At 35.8% G+C, this 21,552-nt stretch overlaps 1 long non-coding RNA gene and 1 pseudogene across 1 annotated transcript; both read right to left on the bottom strand.

The window, feature by feature from the left end:
* Positions 1–795: 795 nt before the first annotated feature.
* LOC115230878 lies at positions 796–1,083 on the bottom strand. The gene is made up of 3 exons (XR_003883464.1): positions 981–1,083; positions 891–950; positions 796–860 (listed from the first exon to the last, which is right to left on the bottom strand). It is a non-coding gene; the product is annotated as an uncharacterized LOC115230878 (long non-coding RNA).
* Positions 1,084–1,564: 481 nt separating this feature from the next.
* Positions 1,565–6,879, bottom strand: LOC115230877 (annotated as a pseudogene).
* Positions 6,880–21,552: the final 14,673 nt, after the last annotated feature.

Here is a 21,552-nt window from a genome sequence, read left to right as displayed (position 1 = left end):
AACTTGGCAATTGACGAAAAAACCATCAAAAGACTCATAAATTCCTCATATCCATTCTTCAACACCATCCCTCCTGAACACTCACAATGAACAGACAAATTATCTCCCCTAATCTACATTTCACCAATCACACCAACAGACCATACGACAACGCCCACATCCAAATCCTGCAGTTGATATTCCAACAACCTCCTTCGCACAATCGAGACCAGTCGCCCCTCAATGTCCTCCATGTCATAAACTGCCGAACAGTCTGAAGAACTACAAGTCCAAGCCTTCCTTCCTTCATATTCCACCACGTTCTTGTCTCTACACAAATCAACATCTCTCACAAAGTGACACCCAGAACATGTGACCTATCATTTCTCACTCACAACTACCTCCGTCAACACAAATGACCGACAAGGGTCCTCAAACTTCGTCCTTCGACTGAATTCACTCACTCCCAACATTGTAAACAGAGATATACGAATTCTATCCACCACATGTTCTATATTTCCATCCAGTTTGAGTATCTTTTGTAAAGGAAATGTATTAACCTGACATATATTCTTAGAAAATGCCAATCCTTCACTTTCTCCCAAACACCGGACACCAGGAATGTCCGGAAATGACGATTTGGACAAAACAGACTGCAGGGAATTGACATATCTAAAAATATGTTCCACTCTTCTACTTAAATAGACGTTCTGTCAAATTATCTTCCACGAATTTAGCCATGGTCTCTCCCACGGAGTCGGGAAGGACTGTTGTCCCTCAATCCTCCACTCTGGTTATATAATAAGCAACCCCAACCATATTTTCCCCGAATTGAGCTTCCAACACCTCTCTGAGCTTACTAAATACTCAACGAGCACATTCTACAATAAATACAAGATATTTAAACAGACATTAAACATTCGTCGACTTCTCTCTGGCAGATACTCAGAAATATTCCAATTCATCATAATCTAAGCATATTTGCTAATAGGACGACTCACAGTCATGTTTCCCTCAGTGAAAGACTCGGAAGTCAAGGAACCATAGAAAGTAGACTCTCCCTGACTGTCACACTCACTCACCCGACCAATAATACCCCCATGGTTAGCCTATTGCAATACCCAATCAAATGCAGTACAGTGTCGTGCCAAAGGAGGGCAGTCCAGAGACGTGAGCAGACAATGTCCAATGAACGAAATACAGGACAACTGAGAATACGCTTAGTCATATATTCCAGATAATTAGTGGCTTCTGACATGTTGAACTTTCCGGTCGATATCACTACTCTTGTATAGTCCGAGTAGACCACAACAACCCCCAGACTACGGATTTGAATAATAAACTGGATATTATTTGGTGGTAAACCTGAATAATCAATTTTTTAATCAAATTATTAATCATTCTCACATAGGCTGGCTCATATAATAAACTTGAAGTGGATTTAAGCCATCTTTAACATAACAAACACAAATACCTATAAAAATGAATGAGCTGAAAATCCGCAAAATGATTCCGTGTTTGTATGACGTCATTAAGCCACGTGACTACCATCATTTTGAGAATTCTACTCATATAGCAACACTCGTTACCGGAATGACGGGGCTGCGAGAGCCGTATCGTCATTCATGGAATAAATGGAGGTCTCATCAAACCCTTCCATTGCCTCGTTGAGTGAAGATGAGGCAGGGACCTCAAATTCGTTGGGGTCAACTCCTTCCAACGCGTTTATTCGATGGGACTGAATTATAACATTACACAAATCAACTTGAAGAAGGGCTGTCACAGCAACACTGGAAATTTCCAATTCAGCCACAATCCCGGGGTAAAAACCAGGACTATTCAGTTCAAATGACTCCACGTGATCGAAATTAGAACTAGTCAGCCTCAGATCCAAAACTTCACTCCCACCAAAATCAGGTCTCTCACTTTCGGAACACCACAAAACATAATTATGAGCCTTCAAATGTCTTGCAAAGAAGAGATCACATCCAAAGGAATACACGTCCGGAGGGTAATTTCCTATTGGGATGTGCAGATATCGACAATGCTCAGTCAACTCCTTTCAAATAAATACAAATCAATACATTTATTGTCTTTTTCAATTCAAAAAAATGTCGAATCATTGTCCTAGCTCCCACACGCTGCCAATCCAAGACAGAAAAAAGAGATGGACTGTAATTGAACCATACTAAACAACCTATCCTGCGACTTGATGTTAACTACGGGTATGTTCTCTAAAAAAGGAAATGTTTCATGAAGCCACTTTTTCTCTAAAAATGGCTGGAAGACTTATAAACCTGAACAAGACTGTATTACAAGACAACAAAGCGATTTGGACAACGCGGAGATGGATTTGTTCAAAGAGCGAGAAACCTTATCCATTGAAGTCTCCGCTTTCACGGTAAAAACAAAGTCAGGAAAGTCATTTGTCGACTCATTCAAATTCTCAGATCTTGCAAAACTCAACATTCAACCACAAACCTAACCGAGGAGTAAATATTAGAGAAATTGGGCAGTTGGGGTGACTTTCCTTTATCAACGACATATATTTCAGCAGTCGACAACGAAACATTGAAAAAACCTACAATCTGCTTAGTCTTTCTAAAAAACTGTAAAAAACGCGGAAATACGTTGAGTGGTGATAGAAATAGTGGAATGTGGGGGAGTTGGGTCCTGTGAGATACCCATAGGTGGCAACTGTCCCCATCTCCAGCAAAGTATTGGGAAAGGCACCCAAACCCTGCAAACTATTTTCGATAATTGATGACCTGAAATCCCTCTTTTTTAGCTTTTGGCTTGTTTACTGTACAAACACAGCCAATGTCGACCATAAAACGAAACTCCAGGGAATTCTAGTCTCATAGACACCCTCTACGTCACCACCACTCAAATCTCCCAACAGATTACTGATTAAACAATATGTAATAAAAATAACCTGAAATTCATTTTAAACAATGACTCGGGGATGTTATATTCATACAGGTTCTGACACTTTCTCGAACGTGGGAGATGTTTCTTCACTTTCACACAAACTACAAGTTTAAAGAAGAGTCCAACAGTCAGTATCCTCTCCCTCGGAACGTCTGTTTATATAAAAACGCCTTTTCATAGCGACTTGAAGATCGTGCAAATGCCCATTGACTGCCGCCCATACTTTAAAGACCCCATCATCCAGTTCACAAACCTAAAATGATTACGTAACCATCACACTTGAATAATATGCCATGGATGGTTATACAAATCTGCTGGGGACTTTCCCGCCTTTGATGTATCACGTGGGTCAACTTGAAAACCAAAACATTTTTTCTTTGATTTATTTTTTCGGGCCAATTCTTGATGTTCCATTTACGTTTATGAAAGTGAAGCCATTCCCCCAATGCGGACTATTATTGTCAGCCAGACTATCCAACTGTAATTGACGGGGGATCTCCCAAGACCTGTCGCCAGTGACCCAACCCTTCCTCTTCTCCCTTTCTCTGAGTCAGGCACTCCTGGGGTGACTCACTAATCTCTAAGGGGAATGTTTTTTTGATCTGTTTTTGGAAGAATTGATTTATTTTTGGCTGTCGAAGAACGTCTTGCTTGACTAACTGTTTTTTCTGCAACCAGCCAGGATGACTCACACGGAAACTGGATTTGAGATCTGAGAATAAAAAATGACGGACAGACCCCTTGAAGGAATGCTGGAATAGTCACAATCTTCTGAATATTCCCAGAAAGCCTTTCAATGTAATAATCCCAGTCGATAATCTGCAAATAAAAAACAACAAAACATCTTTTATGTCAAATTGATCATTTTCATTTGAAATTTTAGTCAATTTAAGCCATTTCCTCAAATAATGAAGTTTTACCTTCTCTTCCACTTTGAATATAATAAACGGAATAGCCCTCAATTATACAAACGTGGTTGATCACCTTTCTGTGACTGGTGCTCCCTGGGGATACCGCGATATCACATAACGACAGTTCAGTCCAGCCTGACTTGTCATCTCATCCCCCAAAATCTACAAAAAAACTAAAAGTCTGCACGTCGGCAATCTCTTGGCGGTAGTAATTGATGTGGATTTCTGTTTTCCGTAACTTTCCAAATTCCGTGACATGTTCCTACTTTCCGTAATCAAGTCAAACAGTTCAGAGTTGGTCAAATTCGATCCCAAAGAAAAAAGTATTAAAAATATACTTTTGAGTATAAAACATCGAGACATCGGTTGGCCACCTCAGCAGCACTCCCAAACGCCATTTCCAGTGTATCCCCATTTAAAAACGCAGGAAAAACTGATGATTGAAAATTTTTGACCAATTCCAATTCCCCGCGACGTTTTATTTCAAATCCCTGAATAACTTTGAATTGACACTCGAACTTTGAGCTCCACCAGTTTTTTGCCGTGATCAAAGACGGCGTACCGTTTTTTGAGTTCCTTCCCCTCGTCTTTGGCCGCGGGTAATATCATGGCCAAGTAAGGCCCGTCGATTTCGAAAAATATCGAATTCTCTGACCGAATGCTATAAATTGACTTTTCCTCGTCGACCAAATCGTGGTATTGGTGGTTTGTGAACGATTCCTGTATGAAGGCAATAACCTACCTTCACCATATAATTTAATATCGAATTTAATAAAGAAATCGACACTTTCTTCTCCTTCGTCTCAAATGTTACCGAATTGGGGAAGGTGAGGAATCAACACCAAAAGCTTTTAGTTTTTCTGACCAAAATGATTCGTTGTTGAGTTGACGTTCTATCGACTTGAGTTCCCCGGATGTAGCAGGCACTAAAATACGTTTGGACTATAAACTGATTTGTCCTCGCCACCGCCACGTCATTGCCCGATGGCAGTTCAAATCTTGCTTACTGAAGGCACACGAAGGACAGACACTGTCATCTACCATTGCATAGGGCTACCATAGTATAAAACAGTTACAACCTGCAGTCTGTTCGTTAGGATGATATTCGGGTACATTGCACCAACATCCACGTGATAAATCAATGGATTGGCCATAAAACACAAATTCTCTCTCAGAGCTTCAACCTTGTCAGTCAATGATGATAAAATCTTTAATAAAAATAGCAAATAAAAACCTCGTCGAAATTAAGGACCTGCTCAATATCGAGTTTATTTTCAATACAAATTGAAAACTTTAAGACCTCATTTAAAGTTCCCGTCAACCAATCAATTGTACTATTTTCCTATAATGTTTGATATGGGACTAACAATTCTAAATCTATAAGGAAGGTCGGATCGAAAGACCCCACTCTCTAAAGCCTCCACATGTCCTCCAACGTATGTCTCCGACTCCACAACTCGTCCATCTTCCGTCATACTATGTTCATCACTCTCTCTGTGTTTATTTGGATACATAACTCCTGCTCGTGTGGCCTGAGCCATCAGCAACATTTCACACAAAGTCCCCGACCCTTTCCTTAAAACCTCGGCAATATCACCGTCAACCAACCTCGTCGGGGGCAAGTGGGATTATAGTGCAGAGAGAGAATATAAATGTGTTGACATACTTCATGTACAACTCATATGTCCCCACTGCGTCCGAGACTGAGTAGGAGGCCAAAGCCTGAGGGTCTTCCTGGCCCATTCGACACATTTCCTCAGGGTCTACTTCCACAGGGTCATATTTGAGCTTTGCTCGTATCACTGCTTTCAATCCTTGACTCCCTATTGGCAGATAACTGTCTCTCTTGACCCATCTGTGTATATCAAACACTCAATTGCCTATAGCAGTCAATATGACATGAACAGCGACTCAAATAGTCCCCTTGAGAGTCCTTGCTTACTCCAATTTGATCAAACATGTTGATTCCGTGGAATAATGATCTCGTTTCTATAAAAGGCCTACCTTTTAATAAATAATAATACCAGTCAAAAAAGTCACCGTTGTAGGTCACAAATACATCTGGCTGTAATTCTATCACATGATTGAAAAATCTAATTAACAAGGATTTCTAATTATGATTAACCAAATAAACCTCATCTCGTTCATTATATATAGCAAACCTACCACCAATCGAGGCAAGAGGACGATATTCAAAATCCTGAATATCCTCACTGACCGTAGTTCTATTAATAATCAAATACCCCTTAAATATCACAATAAAATACATTTCCATCCACAAAATACGAAATCATCATTATTTGGTCTATCGAGGCATCTGGGAACTTGAGTGGCAGTTTGGTCGTCTCAATGTCAAACGCAAGCACAGTCATGTCCTTAAGAAATTTAAATTCGCCTACAAACAGCCCGTTCTTGCCTGTCTGGAATCCGCCTTATGTCCGGTGCCTTGTCGGGGGACACAACTCTCACTCCATACCAATAGCCCACATACAATTCCAGGTTGATTGCCACTCGGACAACGTAGGGGACATCATATTCACGAAGATCGACTATTTTGTCACTAAAGTCGTCAATTCCTGCGGACTGATCAAACTGTTTGGACGTTGTGTGTCTAAATTGGATATAAATATTCACTTTATGAGCATTTCGGTGTATTCTGACATTGATTTGGACAGTTTTTGATTCCTTTTTACGATGGGGATCAACTCACTGCGAACACGGACGAGTTCGTCGACAGTATGGAAGGTCACTTTGATAAAATTATGGTCCTTTCCAAATAAACGATCAGTCTAACTTTTAATATAAAAATAAACATTATTTATGTCTTTAATGCACATTTCATGTTCAACAGAAGCAATTTTTGTGGAGAATTTTCGTAAAAGAAATGTAGAGACTTCGTTTTGGCAATTTTCTTTGGTTTGGACATAAAAATAAGGTTTGTATGGAACAGTAGTCTGAAGATTGAGATTACTTGATGGACAACTTTGAACTTTAGACCGTCGTCTTGCATTAAATAGAGATCTACGGCAGCCACCAGTCGTTTATCCTGGTCGTACATTTCAGTCTAGGGTTTGGGGTTTGGTTTTTTACAGGGTGGAGGGTGATCAGCCAGCCTTCTCTCTCCAATATGTCGGAGTGGCGAGAATAGCCAAATTTTGAGTCAATTAAATCAGTTTTTATATTTCTTTCATAAGATTGAGAAGTTTTAATTTCTAGATTGGTTTCGCTAAATTTGTAATGTAAAGTAAAACTTACTCTTCTATTATAAACTCGTCCAATTCATATGCACCACTAGACATTATTAAATGCCGGCTATTATAATTTATTTTAAATAATAACAAGAATATTAATAAGTTAATAGTATTTCTAGTAACTATTAATATTTAGTTTTGAATTTTGTCCTAATATTAAGGACCCCTCCATTGATGCTGTACGTTATCGACTCTTTGTCAACATCAAAGGGAATCCCAACTTCCCTCGAGTAGTTATATCTTGATGTATGCTCCTCCAAATAATCCACATGTCTTGCATTTACAATTAGTCGTCCATATTTAGCCGTAACCTCTATTTCATCCTTACTAAAACCTGACACATCCAGATTTAATGTCCAATAACATTCCCGCCCTTCATTGACCACAAAGGGACCTGAACTATCCACATATGTCAACATTCCAAAACGAGAATGACCATTTCCCGCTCTATTTGTACTCTTATGGACAACATTGTGAGTTGAATTTGAGTCTTTTGTTTCATTTTCACAATATTTGGACGAATAGTTCTCTTCTGGACAGTCTTTCTCAACATTTTGAAATTTGTTGATTATTTTTTTGTGGTCTGAGGGTATTTGTTGGTTCATTTCGTCCTCATTTTTGTCCTCAATGGGAGCCTCGATGACCAATGTATTCCTGTCCTGCATAGTACTGCTCAGTTTCCGTGGATTTATATTGGAAGGGATGTTGATGTCTTTTTTGACGGTAAATTCGTTTTCGGTTTCCATTTTACTGTTTCCTGTCGTTACGGTGACTTTTCCTTTGATTGCGAATATTTTGAGGTCTTTGGGGGGTATTCCAGTCACGGAGACTGTGACTCGATAATTCTGCTTTCCGTTATCAAAGGTGATGATTTCTGAGTTTTGGAGTTCTAATTTTGATTCCATTTATCAGAAAATTAGTTCTGACGGTTTTTGCGAATAATATATACATATAATACGTCATGTGTCAGTAATCGTTGATATCTCAGTATTTATAGTACATTTGAATATATTTATTATTTAATCACATCATATAAATACAATTAAAAGTATATATCGTCATTATTTTTGATTGGTCTATCGTCATTCTTGTCGATTTTGGCATACTGAAGATAATTTTATCATTGACAAATTTATTTGAAAAATAATGTTTCACAACATATTCACAGATATTTTAGGAGACAAAATTTGTTAGTTAATCGACTAGAACTACAATGGGAATAATATTTGTAATACAATCCCTAAAGAACATTGTGGAATTCTTACTATTATTTAAAATTTCTAAAATCAATGTTGAATAGAAAAAATGTTTTTTTCTCAGAAAATGAAACTATTCGTTATTTACTTAAACAAAATTGCAACTTTGAATTTCGGACATATAGTATCAAATTATTATTATTATTAAAGACCAAACACGGGTAAAGCCAGTTAATTATTATAATCCCCGTGATCGCCGATCCGAACGAGGGAGATCCTACTGAAAGGTTCGATCCTGCCCGCATGATCGGCCTGAGACGACGATGTCCCAGAATCTGAGATCTAGAAGTCCTTTTTCGGTAGGCATTAAGTGCCTCCTGAGCGTTGCCATATCCGATTGGAAGTTTCCAACTGACATGGTGGACCCCATAACGCCACGCTAAGACCGGAAGGAAGGTAAGAGACCGGAAGGAAATGAATATTAAATATGTAAAAAGAATACAATTTTATTAAATTATAAATACATTTTTTAAAATTTAAATGGTTGTATGGCTGGCGTTTTGTCACGTGTTAATTTAATGAAATCGACGAAAAATATCCCCCAATTTTCTTACTATGAGTTAATCGTCGGAAGTACAGGATTCAATAATTTTCCGAAAACTCTGATGATAGCAGCCGACAACAATCGGTATTAATCCCCACAACTATAAGATACCTAATAAACTGCGGAGAAGGGACCCAAAAAGTCATAATGCAATCAAAGTAAATATATTAATCAACATTAGAATGAAATTATCAAAAATTGATGGAATATTCATTACAAATAACATGTGGGACAATCTCGGAGGATTGGGGGGTGAGGGACGAGTGAAAAATTTGTAGGTCTCGCCTATTCCTTCAACAATCTCGAAAAGGATGTCAAAATTCCAATAAAAACCCAATTTGACATAGTTTAAAGGAATTATAATGTATTTTTAGAGTCAATATTTCTCAACTTTTAAGAGTTTTAACATGGAAAAAGTCCCTTTTAGTAAATATTATTTTTTGGTGATTTTTAAGGTTTTTTGAGTGGAGAAAAACTCAAAACGAAACATTTTGAGATTGATTTTTTGGAATTTCCGTTTTATTCGTCGGAAAATGAAGTAAAATAAAAAATTGTTTATTTTTGGCTGAGTTTTCATCGAAAAACAAAAAAATGAAATTCGATGTTCGTCAATCGACTATAATTTACGTTTTCCGCCCACATGAGGGCCATAGACACCTGATGTTAGACAAATGTAATGAATTGGGATTAAAATGGTAATTAATTATTAAAATATTAGTTTAGTGGAAAAAATATTGGTGTTTTGTTACGTGAGGGAGAGATTGATGTCGATGGGAAAAAAGTAGCCATGAATTATACATTATATTAAGATATACAAAGATGAGGTATTTTCCGAGCCTGATAGACGACCTCCTGTCATTGTGGTTGATATTCTGTCCCTCGAATTACTAATGGATGTGGTCTCAGACAAGAGATTGGCTGAGTTCTATAATTCTGAGATATACGAGTTTAACCAGTGTTCTGCAGTAGTCGTACATTTGACCCCATCGACCATTGCTAATACTCAAGAATATAAAAAATGGATAGAACGGTATTAAATAATAGTAATTGACAGTTTTGGTGGTGGGGCAAGGAATGTGTTCATAAATGACTCCGTGTGTGATACATGTTGGGGATCCACTGCCAATTTCCATTCAGTTCTAACGGCTATAAACTCGGATATATTTCCGCCATTGAAAAAAATTGTTTAAATTGTATTATTTGATAATAGGATATGTCTATCAACCAATCCAATTCTTTCTCTTCATCCCAACTTCTAAATTTAAATAAAATGGAAATATCTGACTTTCAAACCAAACAACAACTTTATAAACCAATTTCCGAAACTTTAATCTCCTCTTTTAGAGAATTGTACAACTCTCGGGGTATTTGCTATTTCTGATTGTAGTTACCACAGTAATAAAGTACCCTCAGGTCGTATTTCTGGGTACGGGGGCCGCCCAGCCTTCTTTAAGGAGGAATTTATCCTCGATCCTTATATGGACATGGTTAATATATTTGTAAGTTAATATTTAGTTATGAAAAATGTATATTGACAGACTGTGGGCCATCTACGTTGATTCAGCTGACATTACGTTATGGAGATGAGCTTGGGAGGGTTCTGAGGAGTATTGGAGTTGTTTTTATATCACATATGCACTATGATCACCACGGAGTTGATTATTCTGTTTTTATCACTTCAGGGATTGATTACACTACTTTTGGCACGCAAGAAGGCATTTGAGGACATTGGGCTTAGTAGTCCTCCCTTGACTGTCATGGTACCTCATAAATATTGTAAAATCTTCCAAAATATTGACCTTCTTTTTGATTTGAACGTGGCTGGGGGAATAAAGTTGATTTTTCACTAATTTGTTAGTTTTGTAAATAACTTTGATGTTGTCGATGGAAAAGTGGACTTGTCGTCGATTTTGTGTTCGTTTGGCTTAAAGTCGGTTAATTTATTGAATTGAGTGTCCCAGTTGAGGCCTGTGAAAGTAATACACATTCCAGACACACACGGGCTTGTGTTGGAGACTGGAAATGACTACAAGATTGTATACTCGGCCGACACTCGTCCTTGTTCGAGGTTGATAGAGGCAGGAATGGACGCAGATTTGTTGATTCACGAGGCTACTTTTGGGAAAGGATTTGAGAAGGAGGCTGAGAGAAAGCGTCACAGTACATTCCACGAGGCCCTGGGAGTTGGGAAGCGGATGAAAGCCAAAATGACAGTATTGACGCATATAAGCACGCGATACAAAGTTGTTTTCGAATTGGAGGAGTCGTTTGATAAATATGGAATTGCTTTTGACTTTATGACGGTGATTGGTGGGGGATTTATTAGTAGGTTGATGCTACTACTCTCACGTTGCTTCCTCATTTGGTGTCTTTGCATGCCTCGCTATTTCTTGATGATTCCGTGGATGATTTTTGTTAATAAATTATGTCTTTTATAGCTGATTTTCTAATCTCACTAATAGAGTTTTGCTACATTTTGTGATGTTTTTACTCTAGTCATTTATTCAAATACGATTTTTTGAAAAAAGATTCTTTAAAAAAATAAAATTGTCTAATAAAATTTACAATATTTTATTTGAATCTTCTGCATTAGACAGGAAATTGTATGAAATAAGCTTTGCATTAGACAGGATTAAAAAGCTACCGTTTGATATTGTGTGAATATAATTTTTCTAGAAATATTAATTCAATTTTCATTCTTTTATAATTTAAGTGACTCATTTTTGTATATAAATATTGTAATTTTTAATCAAAATACTCACCTTGTTTATTTTATTACGTTCTATCTCATTCCTAACTTTAGAATTTTTATAGACATGACCGAGGTCTTGTTAAATAAAGGTGTTCAATTTAGATATTAATTACATAATTGCGCAGATACATTAAGAGTTAATGTATTTTACTTAAAAATAATAATTTCACACATGAAAGTGTCTATCATTTAAATTTTAACAAGTCAGATTTAATACTGTTCTTTGATGAAATAAAAGATAGATCTGTTGATTTTGTCAAATAAAACTCAAAGATGTTTTATTTGTTAAATTCCTTGAATTAATATTTCTATTTAACAACTACAGTTTATTATTCAGCTTCCTTAAATGTGCTGTTAAAAATAAATTTTAAAATATCTTTATTAAAAAATCTAAATTATTCCGTGAAATAAAGAAAGCCAGCTAATTATTAGTAATCTACTGAAGGCTGTTCTCAATGATCATAAGTGAGGCACAGAGAAGCATAATTGGTCTTGCCTTGTGTTCAACAATATCTTCGGGGAGTGCAAAGACCTTTCCTCCCATTTTCCTGACCACGGACAATGCCAACTTAGCATTAGCATACAAATCCTGATATATTAAATATATTAAATTACATCGTAGTCCGTTCCGTCGTTGATGTACTGTTTTTTGTACATATCGTCCTTAACTGAGTCTATCAATTCAAAAATAGGCTTTGAATTGGAAAATCTATCATCTTTAAATGCAGTCACAGATTGTGCGAGCTAATTTTGAAATATAAAAAAGAACCTTGGAGTTGACCCAATCAAGGATGTCACTGTCTGCAAATGTCTTATTTGGGTTAATTCCCTGCAACATTCGGACAAAGTCGTATCTCATAGCTTGTGACAGGATTGCTAGGCATTTAAAAATATGCTTATTTACAGAGAATGAACATTAAATTCCCTTCGACCAGATTACTTCCGTCAATGTTCACCAAAGAAAATCCAAATGCACTTTTTCCATATTTTATGGCAAGAGAACAATTATCTTAGACATTTTTATGAAATAAAACTTATTCTGTTGAAATTTCCCTTTACTCCGGTGATTTCCTGTTGAATTTCTTTCTGGGGAATGGATCCTGGTTTGAGGATATTGAGGACCTGACAGAACACCAGACCATCAAAGAGGTCGAATTTGAGATCATTGACATATGGAGTGACACCCAAGGAGTTGACCCAGCTACGAATAGCTATTTAAAATTTAAATTATGTGACATACATTTCTCTTCTCGTGTTTCTTCAACTTCTACGTAATCAACTTCCGCTTCCAAAGCAGGATATAGATTGAACAGATTTGCTGTAAATGCTAAATTTAGACGCATTTGTCCGCTGACTACATCCCTGGGACGAATGAAGTAATCACACTCCATTTTTGATGCTTCGTTTAACATTTGTGTAGCCCTCTTTTCGAAATCGGATTCCTAAGGATTAAGGAATTAGTCAAAATACCGAGAGATCAATCATTTTAACCCTTCCATTTCTTTGTACAATCGGATCGGTAGGATTTTTAGGTGAAATTTGAGTGAGAAGAACACTGTATATTTCACTATTCTAAAATATTAAATTTAACCTCAAAACACCTTTAAGTCAGTTTTGAATTTCTGGAATTTCAAATGGCTACTCTCAGATCTTGAAAGATGGTAGTTGACCCAACGAATGAGGATCTCCTCGGGGGTAAGGCGTTTGAAACTCTCGATAGATTCGTCTTCTTCCTTCAAGACAAGAATATTTGGGTGGTTTTTCAAGTTAATATTTTGCAACAAATCAATCTAAGTAGTAAAAATAGACCAACTTACTCTAATTTGTTGCCAAACCAATCCTTTTACAATATGCTCGTTCTTTTCGTGGATGTCGATGGGTCCAATGTTGACTGTGCAGCAGCCCAGAGACTGAGAAGCACTGATAGCCAGCTGACAATTCTCGTGGATGTGGTAAATCAAGAGATCCCCAAAGTTGATAGCACGAGGATCAATCACTGAGGAGTTTATGCTCTCAACATATTTGCTAGAATTTTAGAACTAGTTTCATTTACCACAAAACGACTCCATCTTTCAGATTTTCGAATAAATTGTTGACATTGAGAGGAAAATATTGTGAAATTCCTGCAACATTTGCCATTTTTCTACGTTATTTTGAATCGTGACAGTACCTGTTGAGCCAATCTGCAAATCCATATGTCTCACTGTCATCTGCATAGTGGGTAGACATTTCACACAAATTGAAATAAACGGCTTAGTTCTAAATATATCAATTCTCAATGCGCAAATCCGGAAGTAATATAATTTCTGGATTATAAGATTTAATAATTAGGTGTTATTCAAAGTTCCTTTTTTAAATGTGTTTTTTTAGTTTTTTAAAAAAGTTTTGAACACTATTTTGTTGAGAAATTTTTTAATGAATTTAGATTATGTTTATATTTAGATTTATGCTTAATTTGGATATTTTGTGTAAAAACACAAAATTAATTATCTGATTTAATTTAAAACAAATGATTAAAATTGTAATAAAATATTAATAATATTGTAGATAATCTAATAAAATTTTATCGGATCTTCTTTTGTGTATTGAATTATAAAATTTATAAATACGAGATCATTTACTTAAATGTTTAATGACAATCCACCAATGAATTTAAAAAATTTATAAATAAGGTGATTTTATGCTTTATTTAGGATATATAAATATTTTCGCAGTTTTTAGCTGTTTTTGATAGCCTCGAAAAGACCAGTGGCAAAATAGATTTTTAGCGACCCCAGTTTTAAATTATAGTAAAAAAAATTTTACCGTCATTTTACCGTGATTCCATAAAAGCCGGTTCCCAGTTTACAAGTTTGCCTCATATTGCTGAGTTCAAACTTGAAGCGTCATTGTTTTTAGTTTATTTTAAATTAAATATTATTAATTAAAATAATTAATATCATTAATAGATATCACTAATAGATAAAATAAAAGAATTGATGTATTCTTGTGGTGTTTATTTTTAAATTTATTCAGAATAAAAATATAAATGATATCTTCACTACTAAAAGACATATTAAACACATATTTGGGATATTATGTCGACAATTAAATTCCGAACAGCTGTCAATCGGCATCCTCTCTGGTTGTTTTATCACGTTTATATCAGGCCGGATTGATCTGACAAATCTCAACCTGCGTAAAGATATACTCAACCAATATAAACTGCCATTTAATTTAATAAAAGGTTATAAACAAATTAAATATTTCAGGCACAATTGGCAGAGTTTATATAGAAATACCACTCAGTCAGATTTTAAGTGGCAATTACATTATAAACGTGGAAAATGTACAACTTGACTTGGAATTAAAATCCAATTCAAATGTTGAAATTATTTTTTATTAAATTATAAGAATTTGCAAGAAAATGTCGAAAAATGTCAAGAAGAACTTAAAAAAATGAAATTAGATATTTTAGAACAGACTCACTTGGTTAGCCCACGTGACCCCACGTGACTTGTAGATGTTTGCCGCCAATTCTTACAGCACAACTCAATTTATGATTGGGTCATTGATGACACATTTTATTAATAGAATAAAAGTAATTATATTTATAAAATATAGATACAAATTCATAATATTAGGATTCAGTGTTTCTTTGAAGAATGCGACATTATCGGCATGTCCTTTGACAGTATTTGTGTTAAAAATAAGGAAAATGTATTTTATTTAATAAATATATATTTTATATAGAAGTCTGATATGCACACCAACAGTCTAGAATTGATAATAACTGGTTTTATGATGTACACACAAGACACAACATGTTATTTAAATGTATTTATTAATTTAAATTGTTTAGAATTTAGTTGACCGATGCAATGCGATTGTTTCCTTTGATCAGGATAAAAGTCCCCTCCCAATCCAGAAGGAGGACAAAAAGGCAAGATTAACTGTGGATGTTGAAATAAATGACCTCAATGTACGAATTAAACCCAGTCAATGTCAAATTATTATTAAATTCGTCGAGAAACTCAAAAATGAGTCCAAAAAACTTGGTTTTCCTCAGTCGAATCTCCCACTGTTTGAGAGTTATGGGGATTTGACCACTGAAATGGCTGATTATGTTTTAATGTACGGAGATTTGTTGGAATCGGGGTTTTGTCCACCAGAAATGGAGGTTTTTGTCATTTTTTAAAAATAGAGTTTGAAAGAAAAAATGGAAAGCCAACATTCATTCAACGAAATTAAAAGCTTACGAAACTTGGCATTTAAAAGATACGAAAATGACAAAAAATTCCCGCCAAAAAGAAAATCGATTGACAAAAGTTGGAGCGTGAAAAAACAAATTGTCAATTTTTTCAGTAAACAGAGTACAGGGGATTCATTGGAAGTGCAGGAGGTGGATAGAATTAGTAAGTCAGGTGTCTTATCCCTCAGGCGAAACACTGGCTGATATCCTGACGAGGATCAAAGAGGAGATAAAAGTCATCAACGAGGACTATATTTTCATCAGAGGATATTTTAAACTGAGCCAATTCGTAGTGACTCTGTTTGATGAAGGACATGATGGTGTTGATTGGGGTACATAGGTCTAGATGGATGTGTGTGTCTCAAAATGTCAAATATTTGTTTGTTTATTCAATCTGAACCTTGCAATGAAATTGTCAGAATGAGTGGGTCGATAAAACACTTTGATGTTGCCGACTGTGCCACAGGAGATCGGATTATCTATTCAATTGTATTAAAGTGAGTTATTTTTTATTAGAGTGATGAAGATTTTGCATTTTTCTCATTTGATGTACTGCCAAGATACTCTCCTAGTGATTATAGGTATATTCAATGTCATTTTTACTTGTTTATCACTATATATAACTGTGTTAGGTTATGTTCCAAAGTAATGCCACTCCGTGTGGTTTATTGGCATGGTTTGGCAGTCAAGTTTGCAAGGCTTTTCGAAAAAATGGTCAATTTGTTCGAATTTGATCAAGAAAGTGAAAACAAGGACATTTTCCACCAAAATCTACTCAGATTTGAGGCTGCTGTACAGGAAAATTTGTGGCAGCTGTGTTACCAGTTCGTAGAGAATGACAACAGAGTATAATTATATAAAAAGTATAATTCAGTTAAAAAACAAACGTTGGGAGGTCGATTTGAGTTTGAACGGTCCTCAACTGATGCTTAAGGATTTGGGGACTGAAGGAAATATCATTTTGGTCAGTTTCGACCACCTGAAAATCCAGAATCTCAGAAAAGGTAAATTTCCCCATGAAAATGGAGACAGAAGTCCCCTTTTCTACCCCACCAGAATACATTGAGGAGATCTTAAGACAGGACTCACTGTCGGAAGCAGATTTCAGGGAATCAATCTACGACGGGTTGTAAATATTGATTATTCAGTTATTGTATTGATTTGGCGGGATTTCAAATTTTTGAGGGATCTAAAGTTGGTGGAAGTTTCAGTCTGTTGGACAAGTTAAACGTGTCTGTCATTCTGAAAAGGTTGTTTTATTAGAATTAAGTATAACAGGCGTATAGTCCCGATTGTTGATGAAGGATGGCCTCAATTACTCATGGAGGGGACTGTGGATGAGCTTTCTTTACATTTAGATAACTATAGGGTTTATGGCTTCTTTTATTCTCTAATGCAGTTAGATGTACTAAAACAGTACTTACATCTCCTTTCAACTGATTTGTCCCAAGCCTTTCAGACAAGTGACCCATATTCAGAAGACTATGATGACTCGGCTTACTCTGGGGATTCCGATTTACCTAAGAAAAAAGGATTTGGAAGAAATTCAGTGAAATGTTCATTTTGTGTGGAAATGGTCAATGTTGAGTTATTAAGAAATGGTTGTTTGGTTACTTAATAAGACAGAAGTCCCCATTTCCAATGTGGTGTTGAATAATATTACATCAGAGTTAAAATTCTCATTAAATAAGTGCAAAATTGATTTTAATTTAACCTCACTTGATGTCTTTGATTTACTTTCCTCGGAAAAGGGTTGGATTGTTTCTTCCTACCGAAATTCCGTAATCAACGATCAAGAAAAAACGGGAGAAACTGTCGGTGATACTTTATTGGGAGAAAACTACACGAATCCGTTGATTTCGATTCATGTTGAGATCGACAGTAACTATTTGGTAACAGCGAACTGTGCATTTAATGACTTGTATGTTTTTGGTAACTTAACATTATTAATTTAAAGGAAATATTACTTGTTGGCATGAATTTTTGACTTTTTTGAACAATTTGGCAGTTCCTTCTGTGAATATCTCCTATGCTGAGTCAAAGGGGGCATCATCCCTTAATCTTCACGTGACAGTTCATAAAATTTGCATAATTCTGCCTATTCTGGACCCAACAATGAACATTCATTCCGAAATCATGTTTTACGATGCTGATGGTGATATATCTATCAGTATGTGGTCTTTTGAGTTATTCTTAGAGGGTAGTGAGGTAAATTTGGAGTCTTATCTCAGCCATGTTTTGGTTTACAGTCAAGATTCTGTGATAGCAGAGATTGGGGCTGAGAATGAATCATCAAAAGCAATTCGTTGTTCTGCTTTGAACTGTGGAGTGAATGGAATGAGAAATATCGAGATTAAACTTGCTTCAATTCGCTATTTAAATTCTCCCAGGTAACCTTTCTCTATTGATTGTAGATTTTTGTCCCATTTTTTACAATTCTACTTCAAATTCACACATTTTCCCCCCTCAAGGGAAGACCATGTTTTCGAAACAAGTCAAAATATTAAAGAAAGACAGAAAATGAATTTATTTTCAAATATAAATTTGCATATTGTGATTCAAAGTCCAGTGATTTTGCTCAAAGTTGGACAAAATGATTACTTTTCGGTCCATCTTGGCAAAATTAGACTAAAAACGGGATCCTTTTTGCACGGAGAACTCGGTTCGCCCAGAAACCTGTTGAACGTGAGGAATTATTTGACCATCAACAGCCGAATCAAACCAATTGCCAACATTTCAGTCAAAGATCTATGTCTTTATCACTTCAAGTCAAATTGTCGAGATATTGTCTCGGAATATTTCATTCCACCTCATTAATCGACAATTCTATTTTATTAGACAAGAATAAGTTTGAAATATACGTCGTTGCACTTGCTTCCACTCAAACAAATGTCAAGAACGAGACATTGAGTCACGTTTCACAAAAAATACTGTTCAATTTGAATATATTTAATCCGGTTGTCTTTAAATTAGACAAATCCACCCTCGAATTGCTTGTTTCTTGTCTTTCACAGCTTTCGTTCGTCGACGGAGCTGAACATAGTCCGGATACATTGGATATGTTTGATAACAAATCTTGTCAAAAAATGGGAATGTCTGAAATGATGAGTTTATCCAAAATGATTTTTGCTTTTGAGATTTCCTGCTTTCAATTTGGACTTTGTGACCCTAAAAAAGGAACAGAATTTGTTAGGATTTCTATAAATGACATTGGTGGATTGTTTGCTCCTGTCGAACGTCATTTTTATGGATTTAAAGCACATTTGTCCGGGATTTCGATCACTGACGAACGGAATGTGACTGGAATGGACAGTGATGTTTTGTTGAGTTCCTTTTTGGTTGATTTTGGCGATAAAACATATTTTAGAGACGAAGATCAAGCTTGGATTCTTCCCTAGTTATTGAAAGGTTTTATTTTTATTTAATTTTAGACGTGATTTGCTAGTTGGGGAAGAGTCATGTGAAAGTCATTTCATAGAAATGAAATTTATTAGTTTTTGTTCAAAAATTCCGTTTCCATCGGTTTATAGACATTTTTAATTTCTTTTAGATTTTTAACTCACTTTTTGTTCGACTTCACTCGCTCTCGCTGATTCTCGATTTGGAATGTTGGATATTTCTGATAGATTTTTTTGACGTTCTTTCTTAAAGGAAAACGTGACCTCAACTCCAGCTGTTTATAGGAATAAATTTCCGCGGGAAATGAAATTTGACCTGATTGTTGGGAGAATAGTGTTTGGATTAAAGAAACCTGAATATATGTTGGCTGAGTTTATTATGGACTCGTTCACTCTGTCTGGGTCAGATAACCTTTCTAATACAATATTGGATGTTCGCATGTGCAATCTAATTCTCCTCGACAGGACAGAAAATGGCTTTAAATATAGGGAGAAGGTGATTGCCTGGAAGGATTGCCCTCTGTTCCTACAAATCAACAAGTTCTCCACTATTTATGTTCATTGTAGAGTGAAGCATGATTCTTCCAATGAAAACTATCGGAAAAGAGACTTTGATGTGAAAACGAGACTGAAAATGACGTCAATCAAGATAATATATGTACATTCATTTTTTATGGAAATCTTGTCATTTTTTGAGCATTTCGCTCATATCAAAGCATTTTTGAATATTAACTCAAATCAGCCTGAAAATGTAAGTGAATTTGAATATTCCAGAATGTTCTTTATCCCGAAAATAAACAGACTCGAATAATACTGGACGTCGACATCGGTGCCCCTCTGATCTTCCTTCCCGCCTCTTGGGAGAGTGACGAGTTGCTGGCCTGCGACTTTGGGAAATTGTGTCTTAAAAATAAGTTTGATTATATTCCCAAAAATACCACCAAAAAACAAGTAAAGTCACCCAGACCTTATTCGAAATAGCTCAAATATATGTAAATGCAATGTTGGTGTAGTTTAGAATGATTTGGATTTAAATTCTACGTTGGTTGATGTGATAGACCTGAAATTGACAGACATTGTAGTCTTTGGAACAAGAAGACGTTCAAAGGGAGACGGATTTAGTTATTTGGATTCAGATTGTGTTGAATTTGAAGATTTCATATTGGAGAAATACGTAAAATGATTTGTTGAATTCAAGGGAATTGATATAATGAAGGATAAATGTCAACTTGATTTAAATATTACAAGAAACCTCGACAGTTCTGTAGGGAATCACGAATTGGCCGACTGGAATGTCATTGGGAAGCTGTCGTTGGTTGAATTTCATATCACCCAACTCCAATATAAACTTATTTGCGGAATATTGTCCAACAACCTAGGACAACAATTTGATTTCAATATTCCCAGCTGGTTGACTAAACACTTTGTCTATTGGATCAAGTTTGGTCTATTTTTGGCCTATTTTTAGACTGAAAGTAAAGAATGTTGGCTTGTCCGGTCTTTTGATTTGTCACTGAGCAATATAATTTTTAATTTTTATTCAAACGATCAAATCTCTAACGATTTAAAGGTTTTATTGGAAAGTTGTGATTTTAGCCACTTGCCAAGTTTAATTTAATTCGTTCCTTTTTAACCTATCGAAAATATTCAGACTTGCGGAGTGAGACAACCTGTTGTCTTATGAAATTGTTGTATTTGATATTCGGCCTGAGATGTACACAAAAAACGTGCATCGATGTTTGCTGTCGTCTCCCGCGGACATCGACTCTAATCGAGTTCAGTTAGAAATTAATTTTGTAATTTCACACGAAAAACGAATTCTCCAATTTTTGTTCAAGTCGATGAGGATTTTGGGAATTCTTGACTTAATTTTTGAAATAATCAACTTTTTCAAGTCAAAAAATCCAAGTTTTTTGTTTTTTTAATTTTAAAGCGGTCACCTCTTCTGTTCAAAGTGAGCCCTATGTCCAGGAGAGCTCTGGAAATGTTGATATGTATTAATATTTGTAGGAGTTGTATACTTTTATGCTGAGTATGACTGACACTGAATTTATTTTCCTGGAAGACTCCTCTCTGCTCGATTCTTGTGCTCTTGTCATCAAGGGGGCTATGCTATTGAAACATGAAGAACATAATTCAGAACAGCCCCTATTTTGTAATTTCCAGAACATTGAATTGCTTTCATGTGTTTTAAATATGATGGAAGGAACTGCATTGTCAATAATTGACCCATTCAAGCTCAGTTTTGATTTTAACCGTCCTTTGCGAGCAGGACTGAGTTCGAAATGTGTTTATTCTG

Source organism: Octopus sinensis, unplaced genomic scaffold (genome assembly GCF_006345805.1).
Source record: "Octopus sinensis unplaced genomic scaffold, ASM634580v1 Contig16618, whole genome shotgun sequence".
NCBI lineage: Eukaryota > Metazoa > Mollusca > Cephalopoda > Octopoda > Octopodidae > Octopus > Octopus sinensis.
The sequence above is the reverse complement of the archived record's forward strand: the minus strand, read 5'-3'. Positions and strand labels throughout refer to the sequence as shown.